Genomic DNA, 17001 nt, shown 5'->3' with positions numbered 1-17001 from the left:
ATCCTACGCATTACATGGCCTGCCCAGCTCCATTTCTTCCGCTTAATGTCAACTAGAATATCGTCTACCCCCGTTTGTTCTCTGATCCACACCGCTCTCTTCCTGTCTCTTAACGTTACTCCTAAGATTTTTCGTTCCATTGCTCTTTGTGCGGTCCTTAACTTGTTCTCGAGCTTCTTTGTTAACCTCCAAGTTTCTGCCCCGTATGTTAGCACCGGTAGAATGCAATGATTGTACACTTTTCTTTTCAACGACAGTGGTAAGCTCCCAGTCAGGATTTGGCAATGCCTGCCGTATGCACTCCAACCTAATTTTATTCTTCTGTAAATTTCTTTCTCATGATCAGGGTCCCCTGTGAGTAATTGACCTAGATAAACATATTCATTTACAGATTCTAGAGGCTGACTGGCGATCCTGAATTCTTGTTCCCTTGCCAGGCTATTGAACATTATCTTTGTCTATCTCCTCTATGGTGAAGCAAAAAACGCGGAAAATGTGGCGGCGCTGCCTTCGCCTTATTCTGAATCTCAGGCCAATAAACGTTGGCTCCGGCTGTTTCGGCAGCGCTCATTGGCTGAGGTGAGCTCGCGGGTTGAGTAGCTGCCGTCTGCTCAACGCACCGTCGTTGTTGCGTCGTTTGCCTTCTTTCCGCCGCTTTTTTCCATTTTATGTACAATAGATCGGTGGGGAATAATCTCAATGTTACCGCCACCGAGTATCCGCCTGTCAAAGCTCCATGCAGCTGCGGTAGGGTCTCCGACACGACAAGCGTCTGGCCGGCTAGCGGGGCCGCTCATTCGGAAGAAAGTGACGGTGGCGCCACCTGGATTTGCAATTAAAAAATGCCTCAGCACAGAGCCCTCGTTGGACCCATTCCCCCAATTTAGTACACTCTAGCTATACGGAGTAAGGATAGTAGTTTTATCAGCCGTATAAACTTGGACATGCAGCAGCACCAGCAACGCGCAGAACTGTTGTCGACGCCGTCGGCGTTTTGCCCGCGTTCGCACCGAACGCGCGCGGCGTTGGTGACTGTTGCCTGTGCCTCTGGGGGCGTCTCGGAGGTTTAATTTCGACGAGATCAGAACGGGACACTCGTCCAGCAGCGCCGGAAGTCTTTACCACCTTCTCGCCTCGCAACGTTTTATTGCGATAGCAATTATATGGACACTCAAAAGCAGATTTCTGCCGTCGGCGTCGCCGTCGCCGTCGCCGTCGCCGTGAGGTTCCGTATGACGTCATTTGGAGATGAAATCGTCGCCGCGCGCCGAACGCTGTATGTGCGAGTGAAAGGGCGCGAGGGACGCGCTCTTTCACGGGGAGTGAACGCACGGCGGAGAACAAACGCGCGTTCCGCGCCGTGCTTGCTTAAGGGCTGCAGAAGTAGGCGTCTCTTTCCTCCTTTACAATCACCATATATGTAGAGCAAACGCGCCTTCTTCGGACGCGCGAGAGGCCGTGGGGGAGGGGGAGGGAAGGGAGGCGACGTTTAGCTGCGGCACCAAGTGCCTATTTATATCAGAGGCTCCAGCAACAGTCACCAACGCCGCACGCATTTTGAGCTAACGCGGGCAAAACGCCGATGGCGTCGACAACAGTTCTGCGTGTTGTTGCTACCAAAGCCGCTCACCTTACTTCGTATGACATTGCTGTGTTGCTATCGCATTCATTGCTTCGCCCTTAGGGCGAAACTGTGACATTTTTTATATAATTACGCATTTGGTGCCGCGGCGCGCAGCTAAACGTCACCTCCCTCGCTCCCCCCCCCCCCCCCCCCCCCCCCACGTCCTTTCGCGCAACGGAATAATTCGCGTTTGCTCTATACATATGGTGATTGTAAAGGAGGAAAGAGACGCTTAATTCTGCAGCCCTTCAGGGAGCACGGCGCAGAACGCGCGTTTGTTCTCCGCCGTGCGTTCGCTCCCCGTGAAAGTGCGCGTTGCTCGCACGCTTTCACTCGCACATACAGCGTACAGCACGCGGCGACGATTTCATCGCCGTTGACGTCATATGGAACCTCACGGCGACGGCGACGCCGATGGCAGAAATCCGCTTTGAGTGTCCATATTATTACGCGCTATGCCGAGCATGGCAGAATGCGCCAAAAAGACGGCGAAGACGACGATCTGGGCAGCGCTCGTGTTGTTCTGCCATCTTGCCTGCAGCCGTCTCTCTCTGCATATATCGTGTAAATATAATTTTCCTATCCCTTTTGCTACTCTCATCCCCGTGGCATTTTGGTGGAGGTGCGGGGTATCGATACCCCGTATCTCTCGCTATAATTGCTGTCGCAATAAAAGGAAATTACCACGCCTGGCAACTAGACATCACCATTCCTTCCGGGACAGGCGCATGCCAAAGAAGTAGTCAAACCAGTCAAACGGTGACATTTGGGCAAGCACGCAGCGCTCCTTTGAGTCGATTAGTACCCGCAGCAGTCGCGATATTTTCCTCTATGAAAGAATGTATTACATCTCTCTGATAAGGCGCGCAATAAAGCATAAAAAGCTGGCAGATCCCACGCCCTGTGGGAATCGATGTTACGTGAAGCAGTGTGCGGGGAGGCTACCAAGTTAGAGAAACTAAGGTCCCTGTATAGGGACCAAATGTAGCGCAAACTCCTACTCTCCGCGCCGCCATTAGTGAGCAAAGCGCGCGGCCGCTATCGCCCGCTTCATTTCGTATCGCATGCGGCGCGTTGAAGCGCTTGCTTGAAACGCGACTGTCCTGGGCGCATTTTCACAAGGCTGTTCGTACGTAAGATATCTACGTAAGATATGTAGTACCTTCAATTATTAGTAGAATCTGCGTCGCTCAGACGAGGAAAACGAAAGGTAGAACAAGTTAAACGCAATCCTAAGCAGTCTTTACTACTGCTGATTGTTTCTTGGAATCGAATGGTGTTCTGTTTACCTGACGCATTTACAGAAACATAGAGCTACATCAAACTATGCACACAGAACACGGCGGAGACATTTATGTGCTAAATACAGTCAACGTTTTTTTTTTTTTTTTTTAAATGCATCCGCGCGCTTTTCTTTCCCCCTCAGTTATATGCCTTGGTTCCCGTGTGTGCGCGCGCTTTCTGCGTTTTATTCTTTAATTGGCGACTCTTCCATTATGCTCACTTTATGAGAAGTCATGCTGGTATTCATATTGCCAAAATGCGCCCTTTTGTTCGCCGCAGAGCACAAACCGGCACTTTTTTTTTTTTTTTTTACTCAGTCGTTGGCTGATGGTGAACTCAAGAATGGTGAACTCGAGAACGAGTTCACCATCAGCCAACGACTAATTGGATGAGAACAGCGATCAGAACCTCCCTCAGTAATGACCTCCCTTGGTGGCACGAGGAAGCGCAAAAAACTTGCCCCCCTTGGCAATGCTATTCGAACATCCAACAGCACAGCAAGTCGGCATCGTGCTGCAGCCAAGCGCGTCTTCAAAAATGTAAAAAGCCTACGCTCACCGGACACGCGTACGCACAGCGTACGCGTGTCCGGGTGTTTCTAGGCTCACTAATGGCTCCATTTTCACGCGATAGCGAAAGCCGCGCGGGTTATTCGTCATGTGTCAAGTCTCGTCCAATGGGAGAGCGGAAAAAGGCGAAGAATGCAGGAGAGGGGTAGAGGGTGGGGAGGAAATTCCCCTTGCCTATTTGAACAATGGTTTGCGCTACCTTTGGAACATACAGGGACCTTAAAAGAAACGACATGGGAGCACCAAGACGTAAACGGATGTTTCATGACCTACATGACACGCATGTCATGAGTCCTCAGGAGCCCCTTTAGCTACACCTAAGAGACTTTAAGGCGAAAGCCTTAGTCATGCTCATGACTATGTCTTCGACCATCAACCTTTAGCGTTTTCCGTCACTTAGTACCACATCCGAACCCATTCAATTGGTTTTTGAGTGCTAATCCGTTTTCACTGAGTCATTCTCATTTTTGCTGAGTCATGCTCATGACTAGGACTTCTACAACCATCCTTTCTGTTTCCTTCACTTAGTACCCACGTCCGAACCTATTTCAGTGGTTTTTGAGTGTTAATCTTTTTTCGCTGAGTCATTGTCATTTATGCTGAGTCATGCTTGTGACTAGGACTTCTAGCAGCATCCTTTAATGCTTCCTTCACTTAGTACCCACGTCCGAACCAATTTCAGTGGTTTTTGAGGGTTAATCTTTTTCGCTGGGTCACTGTCATGACCTACATGACACTCATGTTAAGACATTTATGTCATGACCTATCACTTATGTTCTTCTTAAGCTCCGGTCATACTATGCCAACTTTGGTACCTACCAAGTTAACGAAGCGCCCATGAGAGCACCAAGACGTAGACGGCTGTTTCATGACCTACATGACACGCATCTCATGACATATCATTTATGTTCGTCATATACTCTTGTCATAGTATGCCAGTTTTGGTACATACCAAGTTAACGAAACGACCATGAGAGCACAAAGACGTAGGCGGCTAGATAGATAGATAGATAGATAGATAGATAGATAGATAGATAGATAGATAGATAGATAGATAGATAGATAGATAGATAGATAGATAGATAGATAGATAGATAGATAGATAGATAGATAGATAGATAGATAGATAGATAGATAGATAGATAGATAGATACTGTCAAAGTAGCAAATGTTCGCGAAGAAATGCTTCGCATTTAAAAAAGAGAATACATGCACTTTATCTGGCAAGGAAATTCAATAAAAAATTTGCCGAAGAGAGCGCGTTTTCTAACCACGTTGCCTTTGTTCATGTATGCGTAGATTCGCAATGTTGGCCCCCTTGTTGTTACTGAAACAAGGGGCTGCCTTATTGTATCAGTTTTGTGTGGAACGGCTATAAACAGCAGTAAGTTCCTGATGTCCCCTTTCGAGGCCTCCTATTGCGAGGCCTCGTCTACAGCATATCAGAATGCGCGTGTCGCCACCTATGTGAAAGAGTGAAACGTTTAATGCGCTTTCTTGCGTTTGGGGATAACAGATGCGTGAAGCACATCTTTTGTGGTTTACTGTAATAGCTGAAGCGCTGGTTGGGAGAGGAAGATGCGGCCGGTGCTCCGTCACGTCAGTGCAACTTGTCACGTCTGCGCTTTGTGCTCGTCTGTCAGACACATTGTGGTACTGGACTAACTCAAAGTAAATGTGCTCGCTCCCTTTCCTACGCCCTTGTGGCACATTAGTTTATTATGATATCGAGAGAAGGCTCCTCCATCGCGCATCGAACACTTCCGGAATAAGGACAGTTTGCCCATTTAACAGAGATAGCTGGTACTTCAACCAAGTTAACCGAGGTACTTCAGCCAAATTTTGTGGGGTCTCCCGCAAGAATTATCATCATGTTGGTCACCACGTGTTGAATTGAATTGAATTGAATTGAATTGAGTCTTTATTTTCATGTATCATACATGAATGATGGCGGGAGTAAAAGCTGCATAATAACAGCTTGACTACCTCTTTGGAGAAGTATTCCCCCCAGAATATAGAACTATACAATTGTGTCTTTGCGAACTCTATTTGCCGAGACAGCGGGTTTTTATCGTCGTTCCGTTGTCATCGTTTTCTTTTCTTATTTAGATTTAGAAGCATGGGAAGATAGTTCATTGTTTTCGTCATGCCGTCGTTGCATCGTCGAAATATTGCCTTCATTATCGTCACTGTGCCGCGGCCGCCGACGTCACCCATTGTTGTTATTGCCATTTTCGTAGTTTCGTTTTTGTCGGTGTCGTCATCCAGCAACCTTTGGCCGTCGTCACCGTCCGTGCCGCCCTCATCGTCATCTTCGACGCGTATAGTCATCGTCACGCCGTAATCATCCCTGTCGTCGCTGATATATGGGCAACCAGCGCTGAAAATTCACGCGCCAACAGCGCCGAACAAACGGCCTGGCGAGCGGAGGAAGCAGTTTCCAGTAGCTCTTGCTGCAATTTCGCGTTAGCAAGTTCACCGCTCATCTTTAGGCACACGTGTCCAGCTTGTGGCCGGACTCGGCAGAGGCGTGCTAGAACGTATAGGAGCGCATGCGCTGCTCGCGCCGTGTTTGGCCGTAGACAGAGCTTGGCTGCACCATCGGGCTAAAGCGAACGTTGAACGTCTGTTAGCCTTTACATTGTCGTGACATTTTCGTGGACTCCATATCGGACGGTGTTGGCATATTTCAGCTACACACTCAAACTGTCGTAGTGCTTCCTTGCCAGCGCTGATCCCCATAATGCCAGCTACCGCTGCCTGTACGCGGTTCGATTATATTAAACACTAAAAAATTTCGCGCACAGTCATATATTTAGAACGCTTGCAAATGGTCCGACGGAGAAACGGAACGTCTAACGACTATGGGCTCCGGCTGCTCCCTACGACAAGGAAAAAGAACATCCGAAGGGTGCTTAGAAGACCGTACCGAAGCAGCGGTTTGATAGCTGGTCTTTAAGCTCCCCCTTCCGCACGATCGTTGGAGAAATTGTTGTAAAGACATTCATGTGCGCTGAGCCGAAAGCGGTGAAATAGTGTAAGTGGCTTTGTGTATACTGTAAATATTTTATGGCACCCAGCCTCATCCGTCGCGAGTTACCGGCTTGAAAAACGCTCGAGGCTACTCTCTTTGATTAGAAGTGCTGAGCGGAGCCGGAGATATTATAGGGAAAATATATAAACGACCACGAGGACGGTTCGTTGGAACACACGACGTAGGGGAGAGAGAGATACGAAGAGGATAAAACAACTGGGCTGCAGCGATTGCCGAGAGAATGATAAGCTCGATGTTTTTCTGTTCTTTGAGGGTATATTGTCTAAAGTTTCATGTCCGACGAAATATATCGACTTTATTATTGCTTCAGCTTGCTTAAGGCCTCTGTACTGTAGCCATAATTTTAGGGCACAAAGGAGTGCTGACAAATTTGATAGGGGCATAGACAATTGATCTGCATGGATTTTGAGCGTTCAGGGCCGAAATGAAATAGTGAGTGAATTTATTCTCTATTACGTTGCAGATGCCCAATGTTTAAAGCAAATGATACAAGCACGCTTGAATGAGTCTGTGCTATTCAGTGGAATATTCAACACCTAATTGGTGAAAATAACTGTTCAAAAATGACCCTTTCGTAGTTGCGTGTCGTAATTTTAGAATGGTAAAAAGGGAGATACGCGGCGTTCTACATATATAATTGCTTCCTTAAGTTTTCTTTTTTTTATCTTAGCTTGCGCACTGGCGTGTCTCTTTCTCTTTCCTCGGGCACTTAGTGCGTATAAGGAAGCGTTTCGCTCGATGCGTTTATCATTCGCGCGTGTAGAAGCCGTCTCATGCAGCGGACGAGCATACATGTCAAAGTCGGAAGAGTGGTTTCTGCCACAGCAGAAGCGAGAACAGTGCTCTTTCAGAAGATTTCCGAGAACTGCCAGAACATTTAGTCAGCTAACACGTGAGTCGATTAATTAGAGGATAGCGTGGCTTGCAGCGCAGCACGAGCTTTAAGACTGACTTCGTGTAAGGCCTGTGATTGGTGATTGGTCAGGCCTGTGTAAGGCCTGACCAATCATTACCAGTTGGTGTTGGCTATTTTGAAGGCGTTACTTTTTAATGCGGGCGGATGGTTAGTCACGAGATATATTTCATTTTTCGAGGGCTTTCTTTAACGAAAAAAAAATAATAATAAACGGGTAACGAGTACCTGGCTGAAAACGTGCCAGCTTTAAGTTCCTTTCGATTTACTAGAAATTCTTCATTGACAGCATGGCATTCAGATGAGTAATTAACAAATGAGCCAATTGCAATTATTAATTAAATTGAATGGCACCCACAAAAAGATTACTGGTGGCTACTCCACTCGACAGGGACCAATATGCACTTGGTTATCTTAGCGTAAAATGACCCGTATTTAACAAAAACAAATAAATAAAAAGAAAAAAAAAACCGCGAGGCATGATAGCTGGGACCTGTATGTACGAGGCACACGGAACTGAGAATTAGCGATACGAGCGCATAAGAGCGTTATGTGTCAAATTCGTAGCGCAGATGCACAGGGTATACATGGTCAACTGAAGATTAGGTGAAAGTATTGAAAGCACTTGCTTGCAGCTGCTCCTATTCAGATGCGGGTGGAGAAGGAAACCTGGCGCATCACAGCAAGCAACAGAAGCAGGAACACGGGAGTGTATAGGCTTAAACACTTAAACGTCTTGAATATTTAAAAATGATGCGGAATGATAGACAATGATACATAAGAAACAACACCTACAAATGGACACTGAAAAACAAAAAATCAAGATTCGCGCAAAGGCACTCGTAACGTGTTTTCTTGCCAAGGTTGAGCATTGGGCTATTGTTACTACTATTATAATCGATGTTTCCCAGTGCATTCGACAAGGACGACAGAAAAGGACACACAAAGCGCTGTATGTGTGTCTTTTTCTGTCGTTCTTGTCTAATGAGCTGGTAGCATCGATTGTGTTTTCTTAGGCAGACAAGACCACTCAGAAGGGCACGAATTGTGTTTTCGCGAGCGCTTGCACTTTTTCTCGGCAGCCCCACCGAGGCCACCCTGAGTGCAGGCGTTTGCAATGAAGGTACGAGCATCCCGGGACAGCAAGACCGTAAAGGTATCAAAACATTCCATTAATTAAAGTGTAGCTCTTCCACTGCCACACCCAGAATCGTCAGCAAAAAGCGGTAAGCCGTTGTCGCACGCCAGGTAAATCCCTATATATAGTGGAGTATACGCAAGCCTCCGTCATTTATGCTTTAGAACGTACACTCTATCTGTAGCGCAGATATATACCGCCGCAGTGGTTCATTCAGCTACGGCGTTGCGCTGCTGAGCACGAGGTCGCAGGATCGAATCCCGGCCGCGGCGGCCGCATTTCGATGGAGGCGAAATGCAAAAACGCCCGTGTACTTGCGTTGTAGTGCACGTTAAAGAACCCCAGGTGGTCGAAATTAATCCGGAGCCCTCCACTATGGCGTGCCTCATAATCAGAATTGGTTTTGACACGTAAAACCCCAGAAAGAAAGAAGATGTAGCGCAGATACCATTTCTACTCAACAATCGCAGTGCATGCGCTTGCGCCATCTGCCAGAACACGGAGGCGTTCGAAAGTGGCAAGAAGAGTGACGTTCGATCGCATTTGAGCGCGGCCGTGGCTGGACTGGTTACTGTGAGACACAGAGTGCTTCCGTTTATTCTGAGCACGCGTTGCTATGTGGGCAAATTATCGGCAGCGTGACTTTTCAATAAATCGCGTAACTATAAATAAAACCCGTCAATGGAACCTGAAAACTCGCCTGACATCCGAACTATATAAGGCCACCCTTTTAGCGGGAGCCTTGCTCTGCCGCCCACCGTTACGGCCGTCATCACCGTCGGGCGAAAACTGAAGTGTGGAGGGCTTATTGCCCATGTGGCCAGCGCATGCTCAGGAAAAGGGCTGTCTGGAATATATATGGTGTCCCTGCAAATGGTAGCCCAGCTGTTCAATGAATGCACAGATTAAAAAAGACATGGTGCAAGTTGCAATTTGAAGACCTTCGGTGTTAGCTCATCAGACCTATCTTGCATCTATATAACCGTGCTGTCTAGACTCGGCAGATCAGCACGTTCTAATTTATACTTCGAAACAAGATTTCGCTCTTGAAACAATCTCTGTCGTTGTAGCGAACATGGTCTATACATACTGCTCCACCAACTACCTAGAAGAACGTTCAGGTTTTACTGATGTCACGGAGTCCGAAACCTTTTTCCACGCCCGTTCGCGATGTCTGCGTCTATAGCCTCGGTATATGGCCTTCTTCGCCATAGCCGTTTCTGCGCCCAGGTTCCTCCCGTCTTGCGGTTTCGTCTCTCTTTCGGGAGTTGAGCAAGAGCATCTGGGTTATATACGCGTCCCCCAAAGGCGGTAAGGCGGCTGCTAAGCGTTGTTTTATGACGCGGAGACAGGGAAAGGATGAGAGAAAGGCGAGTGGCCCCCAGCGCGAGCACGCGCGGCGCCTTCTAAGAGGGAGCACCATCAGCGGTGCCTGACAGGCGGCCAGCGGTTGATGCCCGGAAACGGGCAACTCAGCGGCGTAGTCGTCGACATTCCTTCCTTCTTTCTACTTGGTTACACACAGTGATCTGTGCGCACAGTGACATATATGGCTCGTCGTGGGTGCGTGCCAGGTGGTGTTCACTAACACTTTGAGAGTTTTCCTTCTCGTCAGGCGCAAGAGTCCTGGGCATCTTGCCTTTCTCCCTAGCTTTAATCTTGTACTTTTATGCCGCTGCCAAAGAAAGAGCTTTAAATGGACGGTCACGGATTGGTTTTTGACAGTTAGAGCTACCACGTATATTTGTGTGTTTATTAGGTTTTTTTTTCTTTTTTTTAAACGCTTGCTTAAGATGCCTTGATGTTAATGCAGTGAGGAGGGCAATGCGTCTGACGGAGCTTGGCTTGCTTGGATACACGTTATACTTGTTGAAGTTTCTTTAAGCGCAATAATAGAAATCGGCAGGTAGGCAGCAAACAAAAAAAGAAAGAAAGATCAGGACAGCAGCACAGTACACATTCTACCATACTGTGTTTGTCGATCGCGTTGGATATAAAATAAACTTCAACATAAACAGCGACCGACTTGCTCGAAACGCCTTCTTGGTGCACGTTGTACTACTGTTTCTGAAATTTCGGTAGTGCTGCTAGACTTCTCGTGCACACGTGGTACAGGTTGTTATGTAAGAAGCCCGGACAGCAAATAACTTCTCGTGAAAAAACAGCGGCCTACTGGCTGTGGCGTGCCACTACTAGCTGTTAGTACACGATTTATCATGTTCTTTTATTTCTTGCGTAAGAGCTTTACTTGTATTTTTTGGATTCCTTTCGCATTCAAGCTCTGCCTTGTGTATTCTGCCCCCCTCCCCTTCTTCCAATCCTACCGCGGTGGCCTTGTGGCTCTGGCGTTGTGCTGCTGAGGTCGAAGTCGCGGGTTCGAGCCCGGCCATGGAGGCCGCGTTTCGATGGGGGCGAAATGCAAAACAAACGCTAGTGTAATTAGATTTAGGTGCACGTTAAAGAAGCCCAGATGATCAATATTAATCCGGAGTCCACCACTACGGCGTGCTTAATAATCAAGTCGTGGTTATGGCACGTAAAACCCCAGAATTGAGTTCAATTATTTTAATAATAATAATAATATAAATGAATACAATTTACTTAGTTTAGTGTACACCTACTTAGCCTGCGAAATTGCTTTTTTTTTTCTTTCTGCGACTGCTCCCGGTGCGTCGATATTTCTCAAATAACGAGCCACCAGCCTTTCTCCAAATAAAATCTAAATAAAATCCACATCTGCGCACTTTTGCCTAACCCGTATAACTTTCATTAACGGTACAGATGGCGCATTTTATGAGCAGGAAAGCGTAGGAAATTTTTAAACTAGGGAATAAAACGCTGCCACATCCCCGAAGGGCTATATTTAGACAGATCGCTCCTGCGCGGTCTTGCGGGACCAAACTGACGCCAGCTTGGTGTTCTCCTCCTTTTCTTCAATAAAGAGTCAACGCTGACACGTTTGGCAATGATGTAAGCGTGTTTACTTACCCGATACTGAGTGACACACGGCTACGTCGACAGGTTGGCTCTGTCAGCATCGTGACGGAGAGCTGCGCTTTGCTGCCCAAGCGTATACCAGCCGCAGAGAAACGCTCAGAAGGAAAAGTGTTTAACTAGACACGGAGGCCGTCATAGTCGTGGTTTGCACCCGAATCTCGTCCATGTAGTGTCGCTCCAGACGTGTGGCAGTGGCAGTATGGCAGGATATACACACATGTACACGCACATCAAAGGATATGTACACATGTACATGCACATGACAGAACGGCCCTCCTATATACCGCGGTGTGCTCATTCCTGCGCCATGTAAAATATCCGTGACCCTATGGTCGCTGCCAGTTTTGCCTACCGAGCGCTTCTTTCAGGCCCGCAGTAGCTATGGTCGCTGCCAGTTTTGCCTACCGAGTGCTTCTTTAAGGCCCGCAGTAGCAGCTTTGGATATTTGTTGTCTGCCGATGCCTATCTAGTAAGTGAACCAGTATTCGTCGCACTCACGAACATGCAGAGTACGACCGAAAACGTGCTTACATATTGGATACAGTGGGAGGATAGGTATAAACGATATAGTGTTACTAAACAGAAGTAAAGTAAGCCTTTCTAAAGCAGTCAACATAATTCAGCTGGTGGATGTTAGCAAGCTTGAAAGCAGGAAAAAAAATTATGTATGGTAACACGATAGCATTGCTAACGGAGGCCTCTGCGAAATCTTCAATCTTTCATAGCGCAGACAGCGTAGCAGTTCCGTAGCGTTCGGCGCCAGTGGCAGACACTGGCTAGTACACGTACCGGTGGGACCTGGAGATCAATGCTCATCAGCATGCTACCGAGGCATTACCACTTAGACTGGGCGTCGATTGTTTTCGCCCTAAGCAAACCGTGCACTCGACAGTGCACCACGACTGCATACAAACGCCGAAAGCTCTGTTCCTCTCACCGTGTCCTTTAGTGGAGCCATCGTTCCGTTCCGCATAGCCTGGCAGCCGCAGATTGCGGCTTGGGATTTGTTCGCGAGTAGGAATTCGAAATATGGCTACCCGCTCACGTGTTACGAGATTCGCCGCTATAGTGACCGCTGCTAACTCGTGATACACGCTAATGTTGCCGGGCTGATGCGTGTCCTCCACGCATGGCCGCCGGTAAATCGCCTCGTCGCGGGTTGTGAACAAGCGAGGCACACTATAGCACGGGAATTATGCTCCCCTATACATATACAACCCATCACGTACTGTCGCGATGGAGGGGTTTCTCGCCCTCAATGTTTCTATTTCCGCATAGTGTGAACACTCTGTTATAGTTTTCCTTTACAACATCTAACAAAATCATTCAGTCTTGCCACGAAAGGGCATTTCAACGGTACAGCTGCTTGAGGGTCTTTCTCAGCTGCTCTAGCGGCACTCGTGTTGACCAGTTGCGCCGGTATAATGTAAAGATTCCTTTCGCTTGATTCTATTCCTTTCTTACCGTCCACGGTTCCCGACGGGTAGCGTATAGGTGGGGCGGACTGTTCACCAAGCGTGAAAAGCAATTAACGTTAAAGTATACTTTAACGTTAATTGCCGTCTTGAAAACAGCGTGAGAACAAATTGCGTCTTGTCGCACTAATATGCACTCTAATTCATTTTTGCCGCACACAAGTAATGATTGGATCCACCTTCCTGCCTCCGTCGCTGCCATCGCCGGTGACATCGCCTTCAGGAAAGCTGTCACCAATTTGTTGTGTTAATAGTTTGTTCTGTTCACCCATCCCTCTTTATAATGCCCTCGGGCCTTGGCGGTATGAAAATAAATAAATAAATAAATAAATAAATAAATAAATAAATAAATAAATAAATAAATAAATAAATAAATAAATAAATAAATAAATAAATAAATAAATAAATAAATAAATAAATAAATAAATAAATAACGAAGTGCTCCGGCATTTTTGTAAACGCAAGAACGTAATGGGTCAGCCGTTTTTTACATTTCTTGCATTTGAATGACATGATGTGGCTAACAAAAAAGTTCGAAGGCCGACGCGTCGGGTTACCATGGAAATGGGAGCAACACACAGGTGTAAGTGAGTATGATAATCCAAATGACTCGCAATTAACGACGCTCCCACACATTACTGCCACAGTCCGTGAAGCGTAGGGCTCCAGTTTTGTGAAATCGTGCAAAGACCTGTAGATGCGAAACATATAACAAAAACTGAGAAAAAACCGGACGTGCGTCTTGTTAACCTCCCTGCCTTTCCTCTCTTATATTTCTCTCTCTCTCTCTCTCTGAGAAAAGTTAAATGTTTCCGACAGCGACAAACGAAAAAAGAAAGAAAGAAAGCTTCGTTGCTCTGTGTACGATAAGCCGATGTCAGGTTCGCGATGCCAACACGGGATTAATGAAGCGTCAAATACTCGTCATGAGCTGCTGTCATATCCTCCAGCGCGTATCTCCACAGCGTAAAAACAATTCGGCCCCGAAAGTTCAAATCCGGAGAAATTGGCTGAACGGAAATTTTCGGGCCGTTAAAAGAAGACTTACGCGCCGAGATTTTTCACTTAGCGTTCCGCGTTGTATATGCGTGCCTTCGTCGTCCGCGACGTCTCTCCCGAACCATTATATAAGTACTCACCTTCCGCGCCGAGCGGTATCCATTTGTCTCTCTCCGCTCAAACTTTCCTGCTTGACTGTCTCCGGCTGGTAAACGTTCCTTATCTCGAGTCTCACATTCCTATTTCTATCGTGGTAATATCCCATTGCTACCTTTCTTTCTTTCTTTCTTTCTTTCTTTCTTTCTTTCTTTCTTTCTTTCTTTCTTTCTTTCTTTCTTTCTTTCTTTCTTTCTTTCTTTCTTTCTTTCTTTCTTTCTTTTGCTTTCTTTCTTTCCGCTCTTCGCAATATCTGGCTCTTGAAATCGAATTGTTACTACAGCAGATATGCTATAATGGCGATATCGCGTCGTGCGCTCAGCTGGGGAAAATGAACGCTGAACACAAAAATAATGTAGAAAATGTAGCTCGCCTGAACTTGACGAGTATTTGTATACCTTGGAACAGTGTATACTGTCCTTATAATATATATGTGTTGCTTATGCTTGCTGTGCGCGTGCGCGGGTGTGTGTGTGTGTGTGTGTGTGTGTGTGTGTGTGTGTGTGTGTGTGTGTGTGTGTGTGTGTGTGTGTGTGTGTGTGTGTGTGTGTGTGTGTGTGTGTGTGTGTGTGTGTGTGTGCGTGCTGTGCGTGCGTGCGTGCGTGCGTGCGTGCGTGCGTGCTGTGCGTGCGTGCGTGCGTGCGTGCGCGTTTGTGTTACGTATGACTAGGTCCTTCATACGGCGTAGCATGTTAGTTGTGAGGGTAGGCAGCCCTCTCCAGCATCCGTTAAAAATTACTTTCTGTAATAATACGGTGGATTTTCTCGACGATTTCTCACGACGATGCGCGCTTGCTGTTGTGCTCATTGCACCCGCGCTAGCGTAATATCGGCGTCTCTGGCGCCATCATGAGGTAATTTTGTATGCGGTAAGGTTCTTGATTTCGCAGTTGTCTGAAACGAATGAGGCTTTGTCGCTGATGAAGGGGCCCGAGAAAGGGGATATAAGGCATGCATGATGCACGCTGGCTGCATGAGATGGGACTCGGAAATGGCAGGCTTATTGCCGGCCGTAGGCGGTGAGAGGCTCTCTCGCGGTATTGGTCGCTGTGTTTGGCGGTGATGGTGCAATATGACGCATTACAACAAACATAAGAAGACTAAGTAGAAGCACTCCATCGCAACCCGGAAAATGAGCTACAAAAAGAGTTAGCAGAGCTGAAACACACCTCATGCGCTCAGCTATATACTACATGCGTGCAAGCTGTGTAAAATGCGCAAGTAAGCTGGAGTATTTGTTATGTATATGTGTTCCTAACCATGTCTTCTTCGCTCATCAATCTTTTGAATGCATACGAACAAACTACCCCAACAGAAGCAATCTCAAGCTGGAAAATCTCACTGAAGAAGTGCGCGTGCGACATGTCGAGAGTCATTCTAGCGATGAGATGAGTTATGCACGCGCAGACACTCCCACCAATGAGCGACGCGATATGAGTATGTGAAAATGGAATGGTGTATTGGTGTATTTGAAACATGCATATGTACTTAGCATACTTGGTGACAACCTATGAACCCGGAGCAAGCCCCACCCACGAAACCATGCTGCACTTACCCTCTATGCCTCCGCTTTCAAAAACATATATAGTTCCGGAGAGACGCCGATATTTAAAGAAGTTCCTCGCTGCCACTGACGTCACGGAAATGAGCTAACGTGGTTGACTGGCGCATCTCTATAAGTTCTCTTCTATAGTTGGGCAATGGTTCATTGCCCCCGCATTCCTATACGTTGTCGCCGATTTAGCGGGCTGCAAAGGGCAAACCCACGGCTGCGCGGCGGACCTTTCGCGGTATAGCACGGGGCAGAAACGACCAAATTGATGACACAGTTTCTTTCCAGTGTTCGTATCAGTGATTCGGAGCCTCAAGAAGGCTATGTATAGGTCACCCGCACACGAATTCAAAATTCGGCTCTAAGGAAAATTTGATTCGAATAAATTTTCCTGTTTTTCTAGTATCACCACTTACGGCGATGACGTCCTTTTAGCTGCACGACTAGCTGGCTATTTCCCTTCCCTATTTCGGCCTCAGTGCTCCATTCATGCCTCCGTGAACTGAATTTGACTGCGCTCGTCGGTATATCACCATTTGGGAAGGAACCGCGCACTGCCATCGGCGAAAGCGGAACGACGCGAGATTTCCATCTTTGTTCCGCCTCTTTTCGTATAGGACACGTGTAGTGAACCGCGCAGAGAAGTCTCGAAGAAAAACAACGCCCAAGCGCTGGCCAGAAAGACACACAACGCTTTCCGGCCTGTGTCCCGTTCTGAGCGCTGTTCTCTTCGGCATGTCACTAGCACGCCAACCAGTTCCCCCCTTATACTTCTAGAAACGAGAAATAACTTCGTTTACGAAGTGCTGCTCTAGCGAGAAAGATGACCTTGTCTCAAGCCATAACAGGGAGCTCTCATAATTTACTCTCGCTTTTATTTGAAGCGCTTACGTTACACTGCGCTATACGTTTTCGAATTTATGAGCAAAAATACGAAGAGACGAGACTGACTTTGTAATATTCGGGCTGTTAGTTTCATCCGAGCGTGAAACGCAGGCCGGGATTAAACAACTCGGGTCCGGCGCCGGTTCGAAATGGCTCCTTCGTTTTTCGAAGAAAGTCACAAGAGTGGTGCATACAGTTATAATCGGAATGGCCTGTACGGCTCGGTACAGCGGGAACGACTTCCTGAAGTCAAAAGGAGCGTGTCTGCGGCAAGACTTACACAGTGAAACTCCACTTACAGAAACTTCAGTGAACGTAATTAAGAAGAGTGTGCGCCCACTCGAACTTTCACTT

This window comes from Dermacentor silvarum, chromosome 6 (genome assembly GCF_013339745.2).
Source record: "Dermacentor silvarum isolate Dsil-2018 chromosome 6, BIME_Dsil_1.4, whole genome shotgun sequence".
Lineage (NCBI taxonomy): Eukaryota > Metazoa > Arthropoda > Arachnida > Ixodida > Ixodidae > Dermacentor > Dermacentor silvarum.
This window is presented reverse-complemented; position numbering follows the sequence as displayed.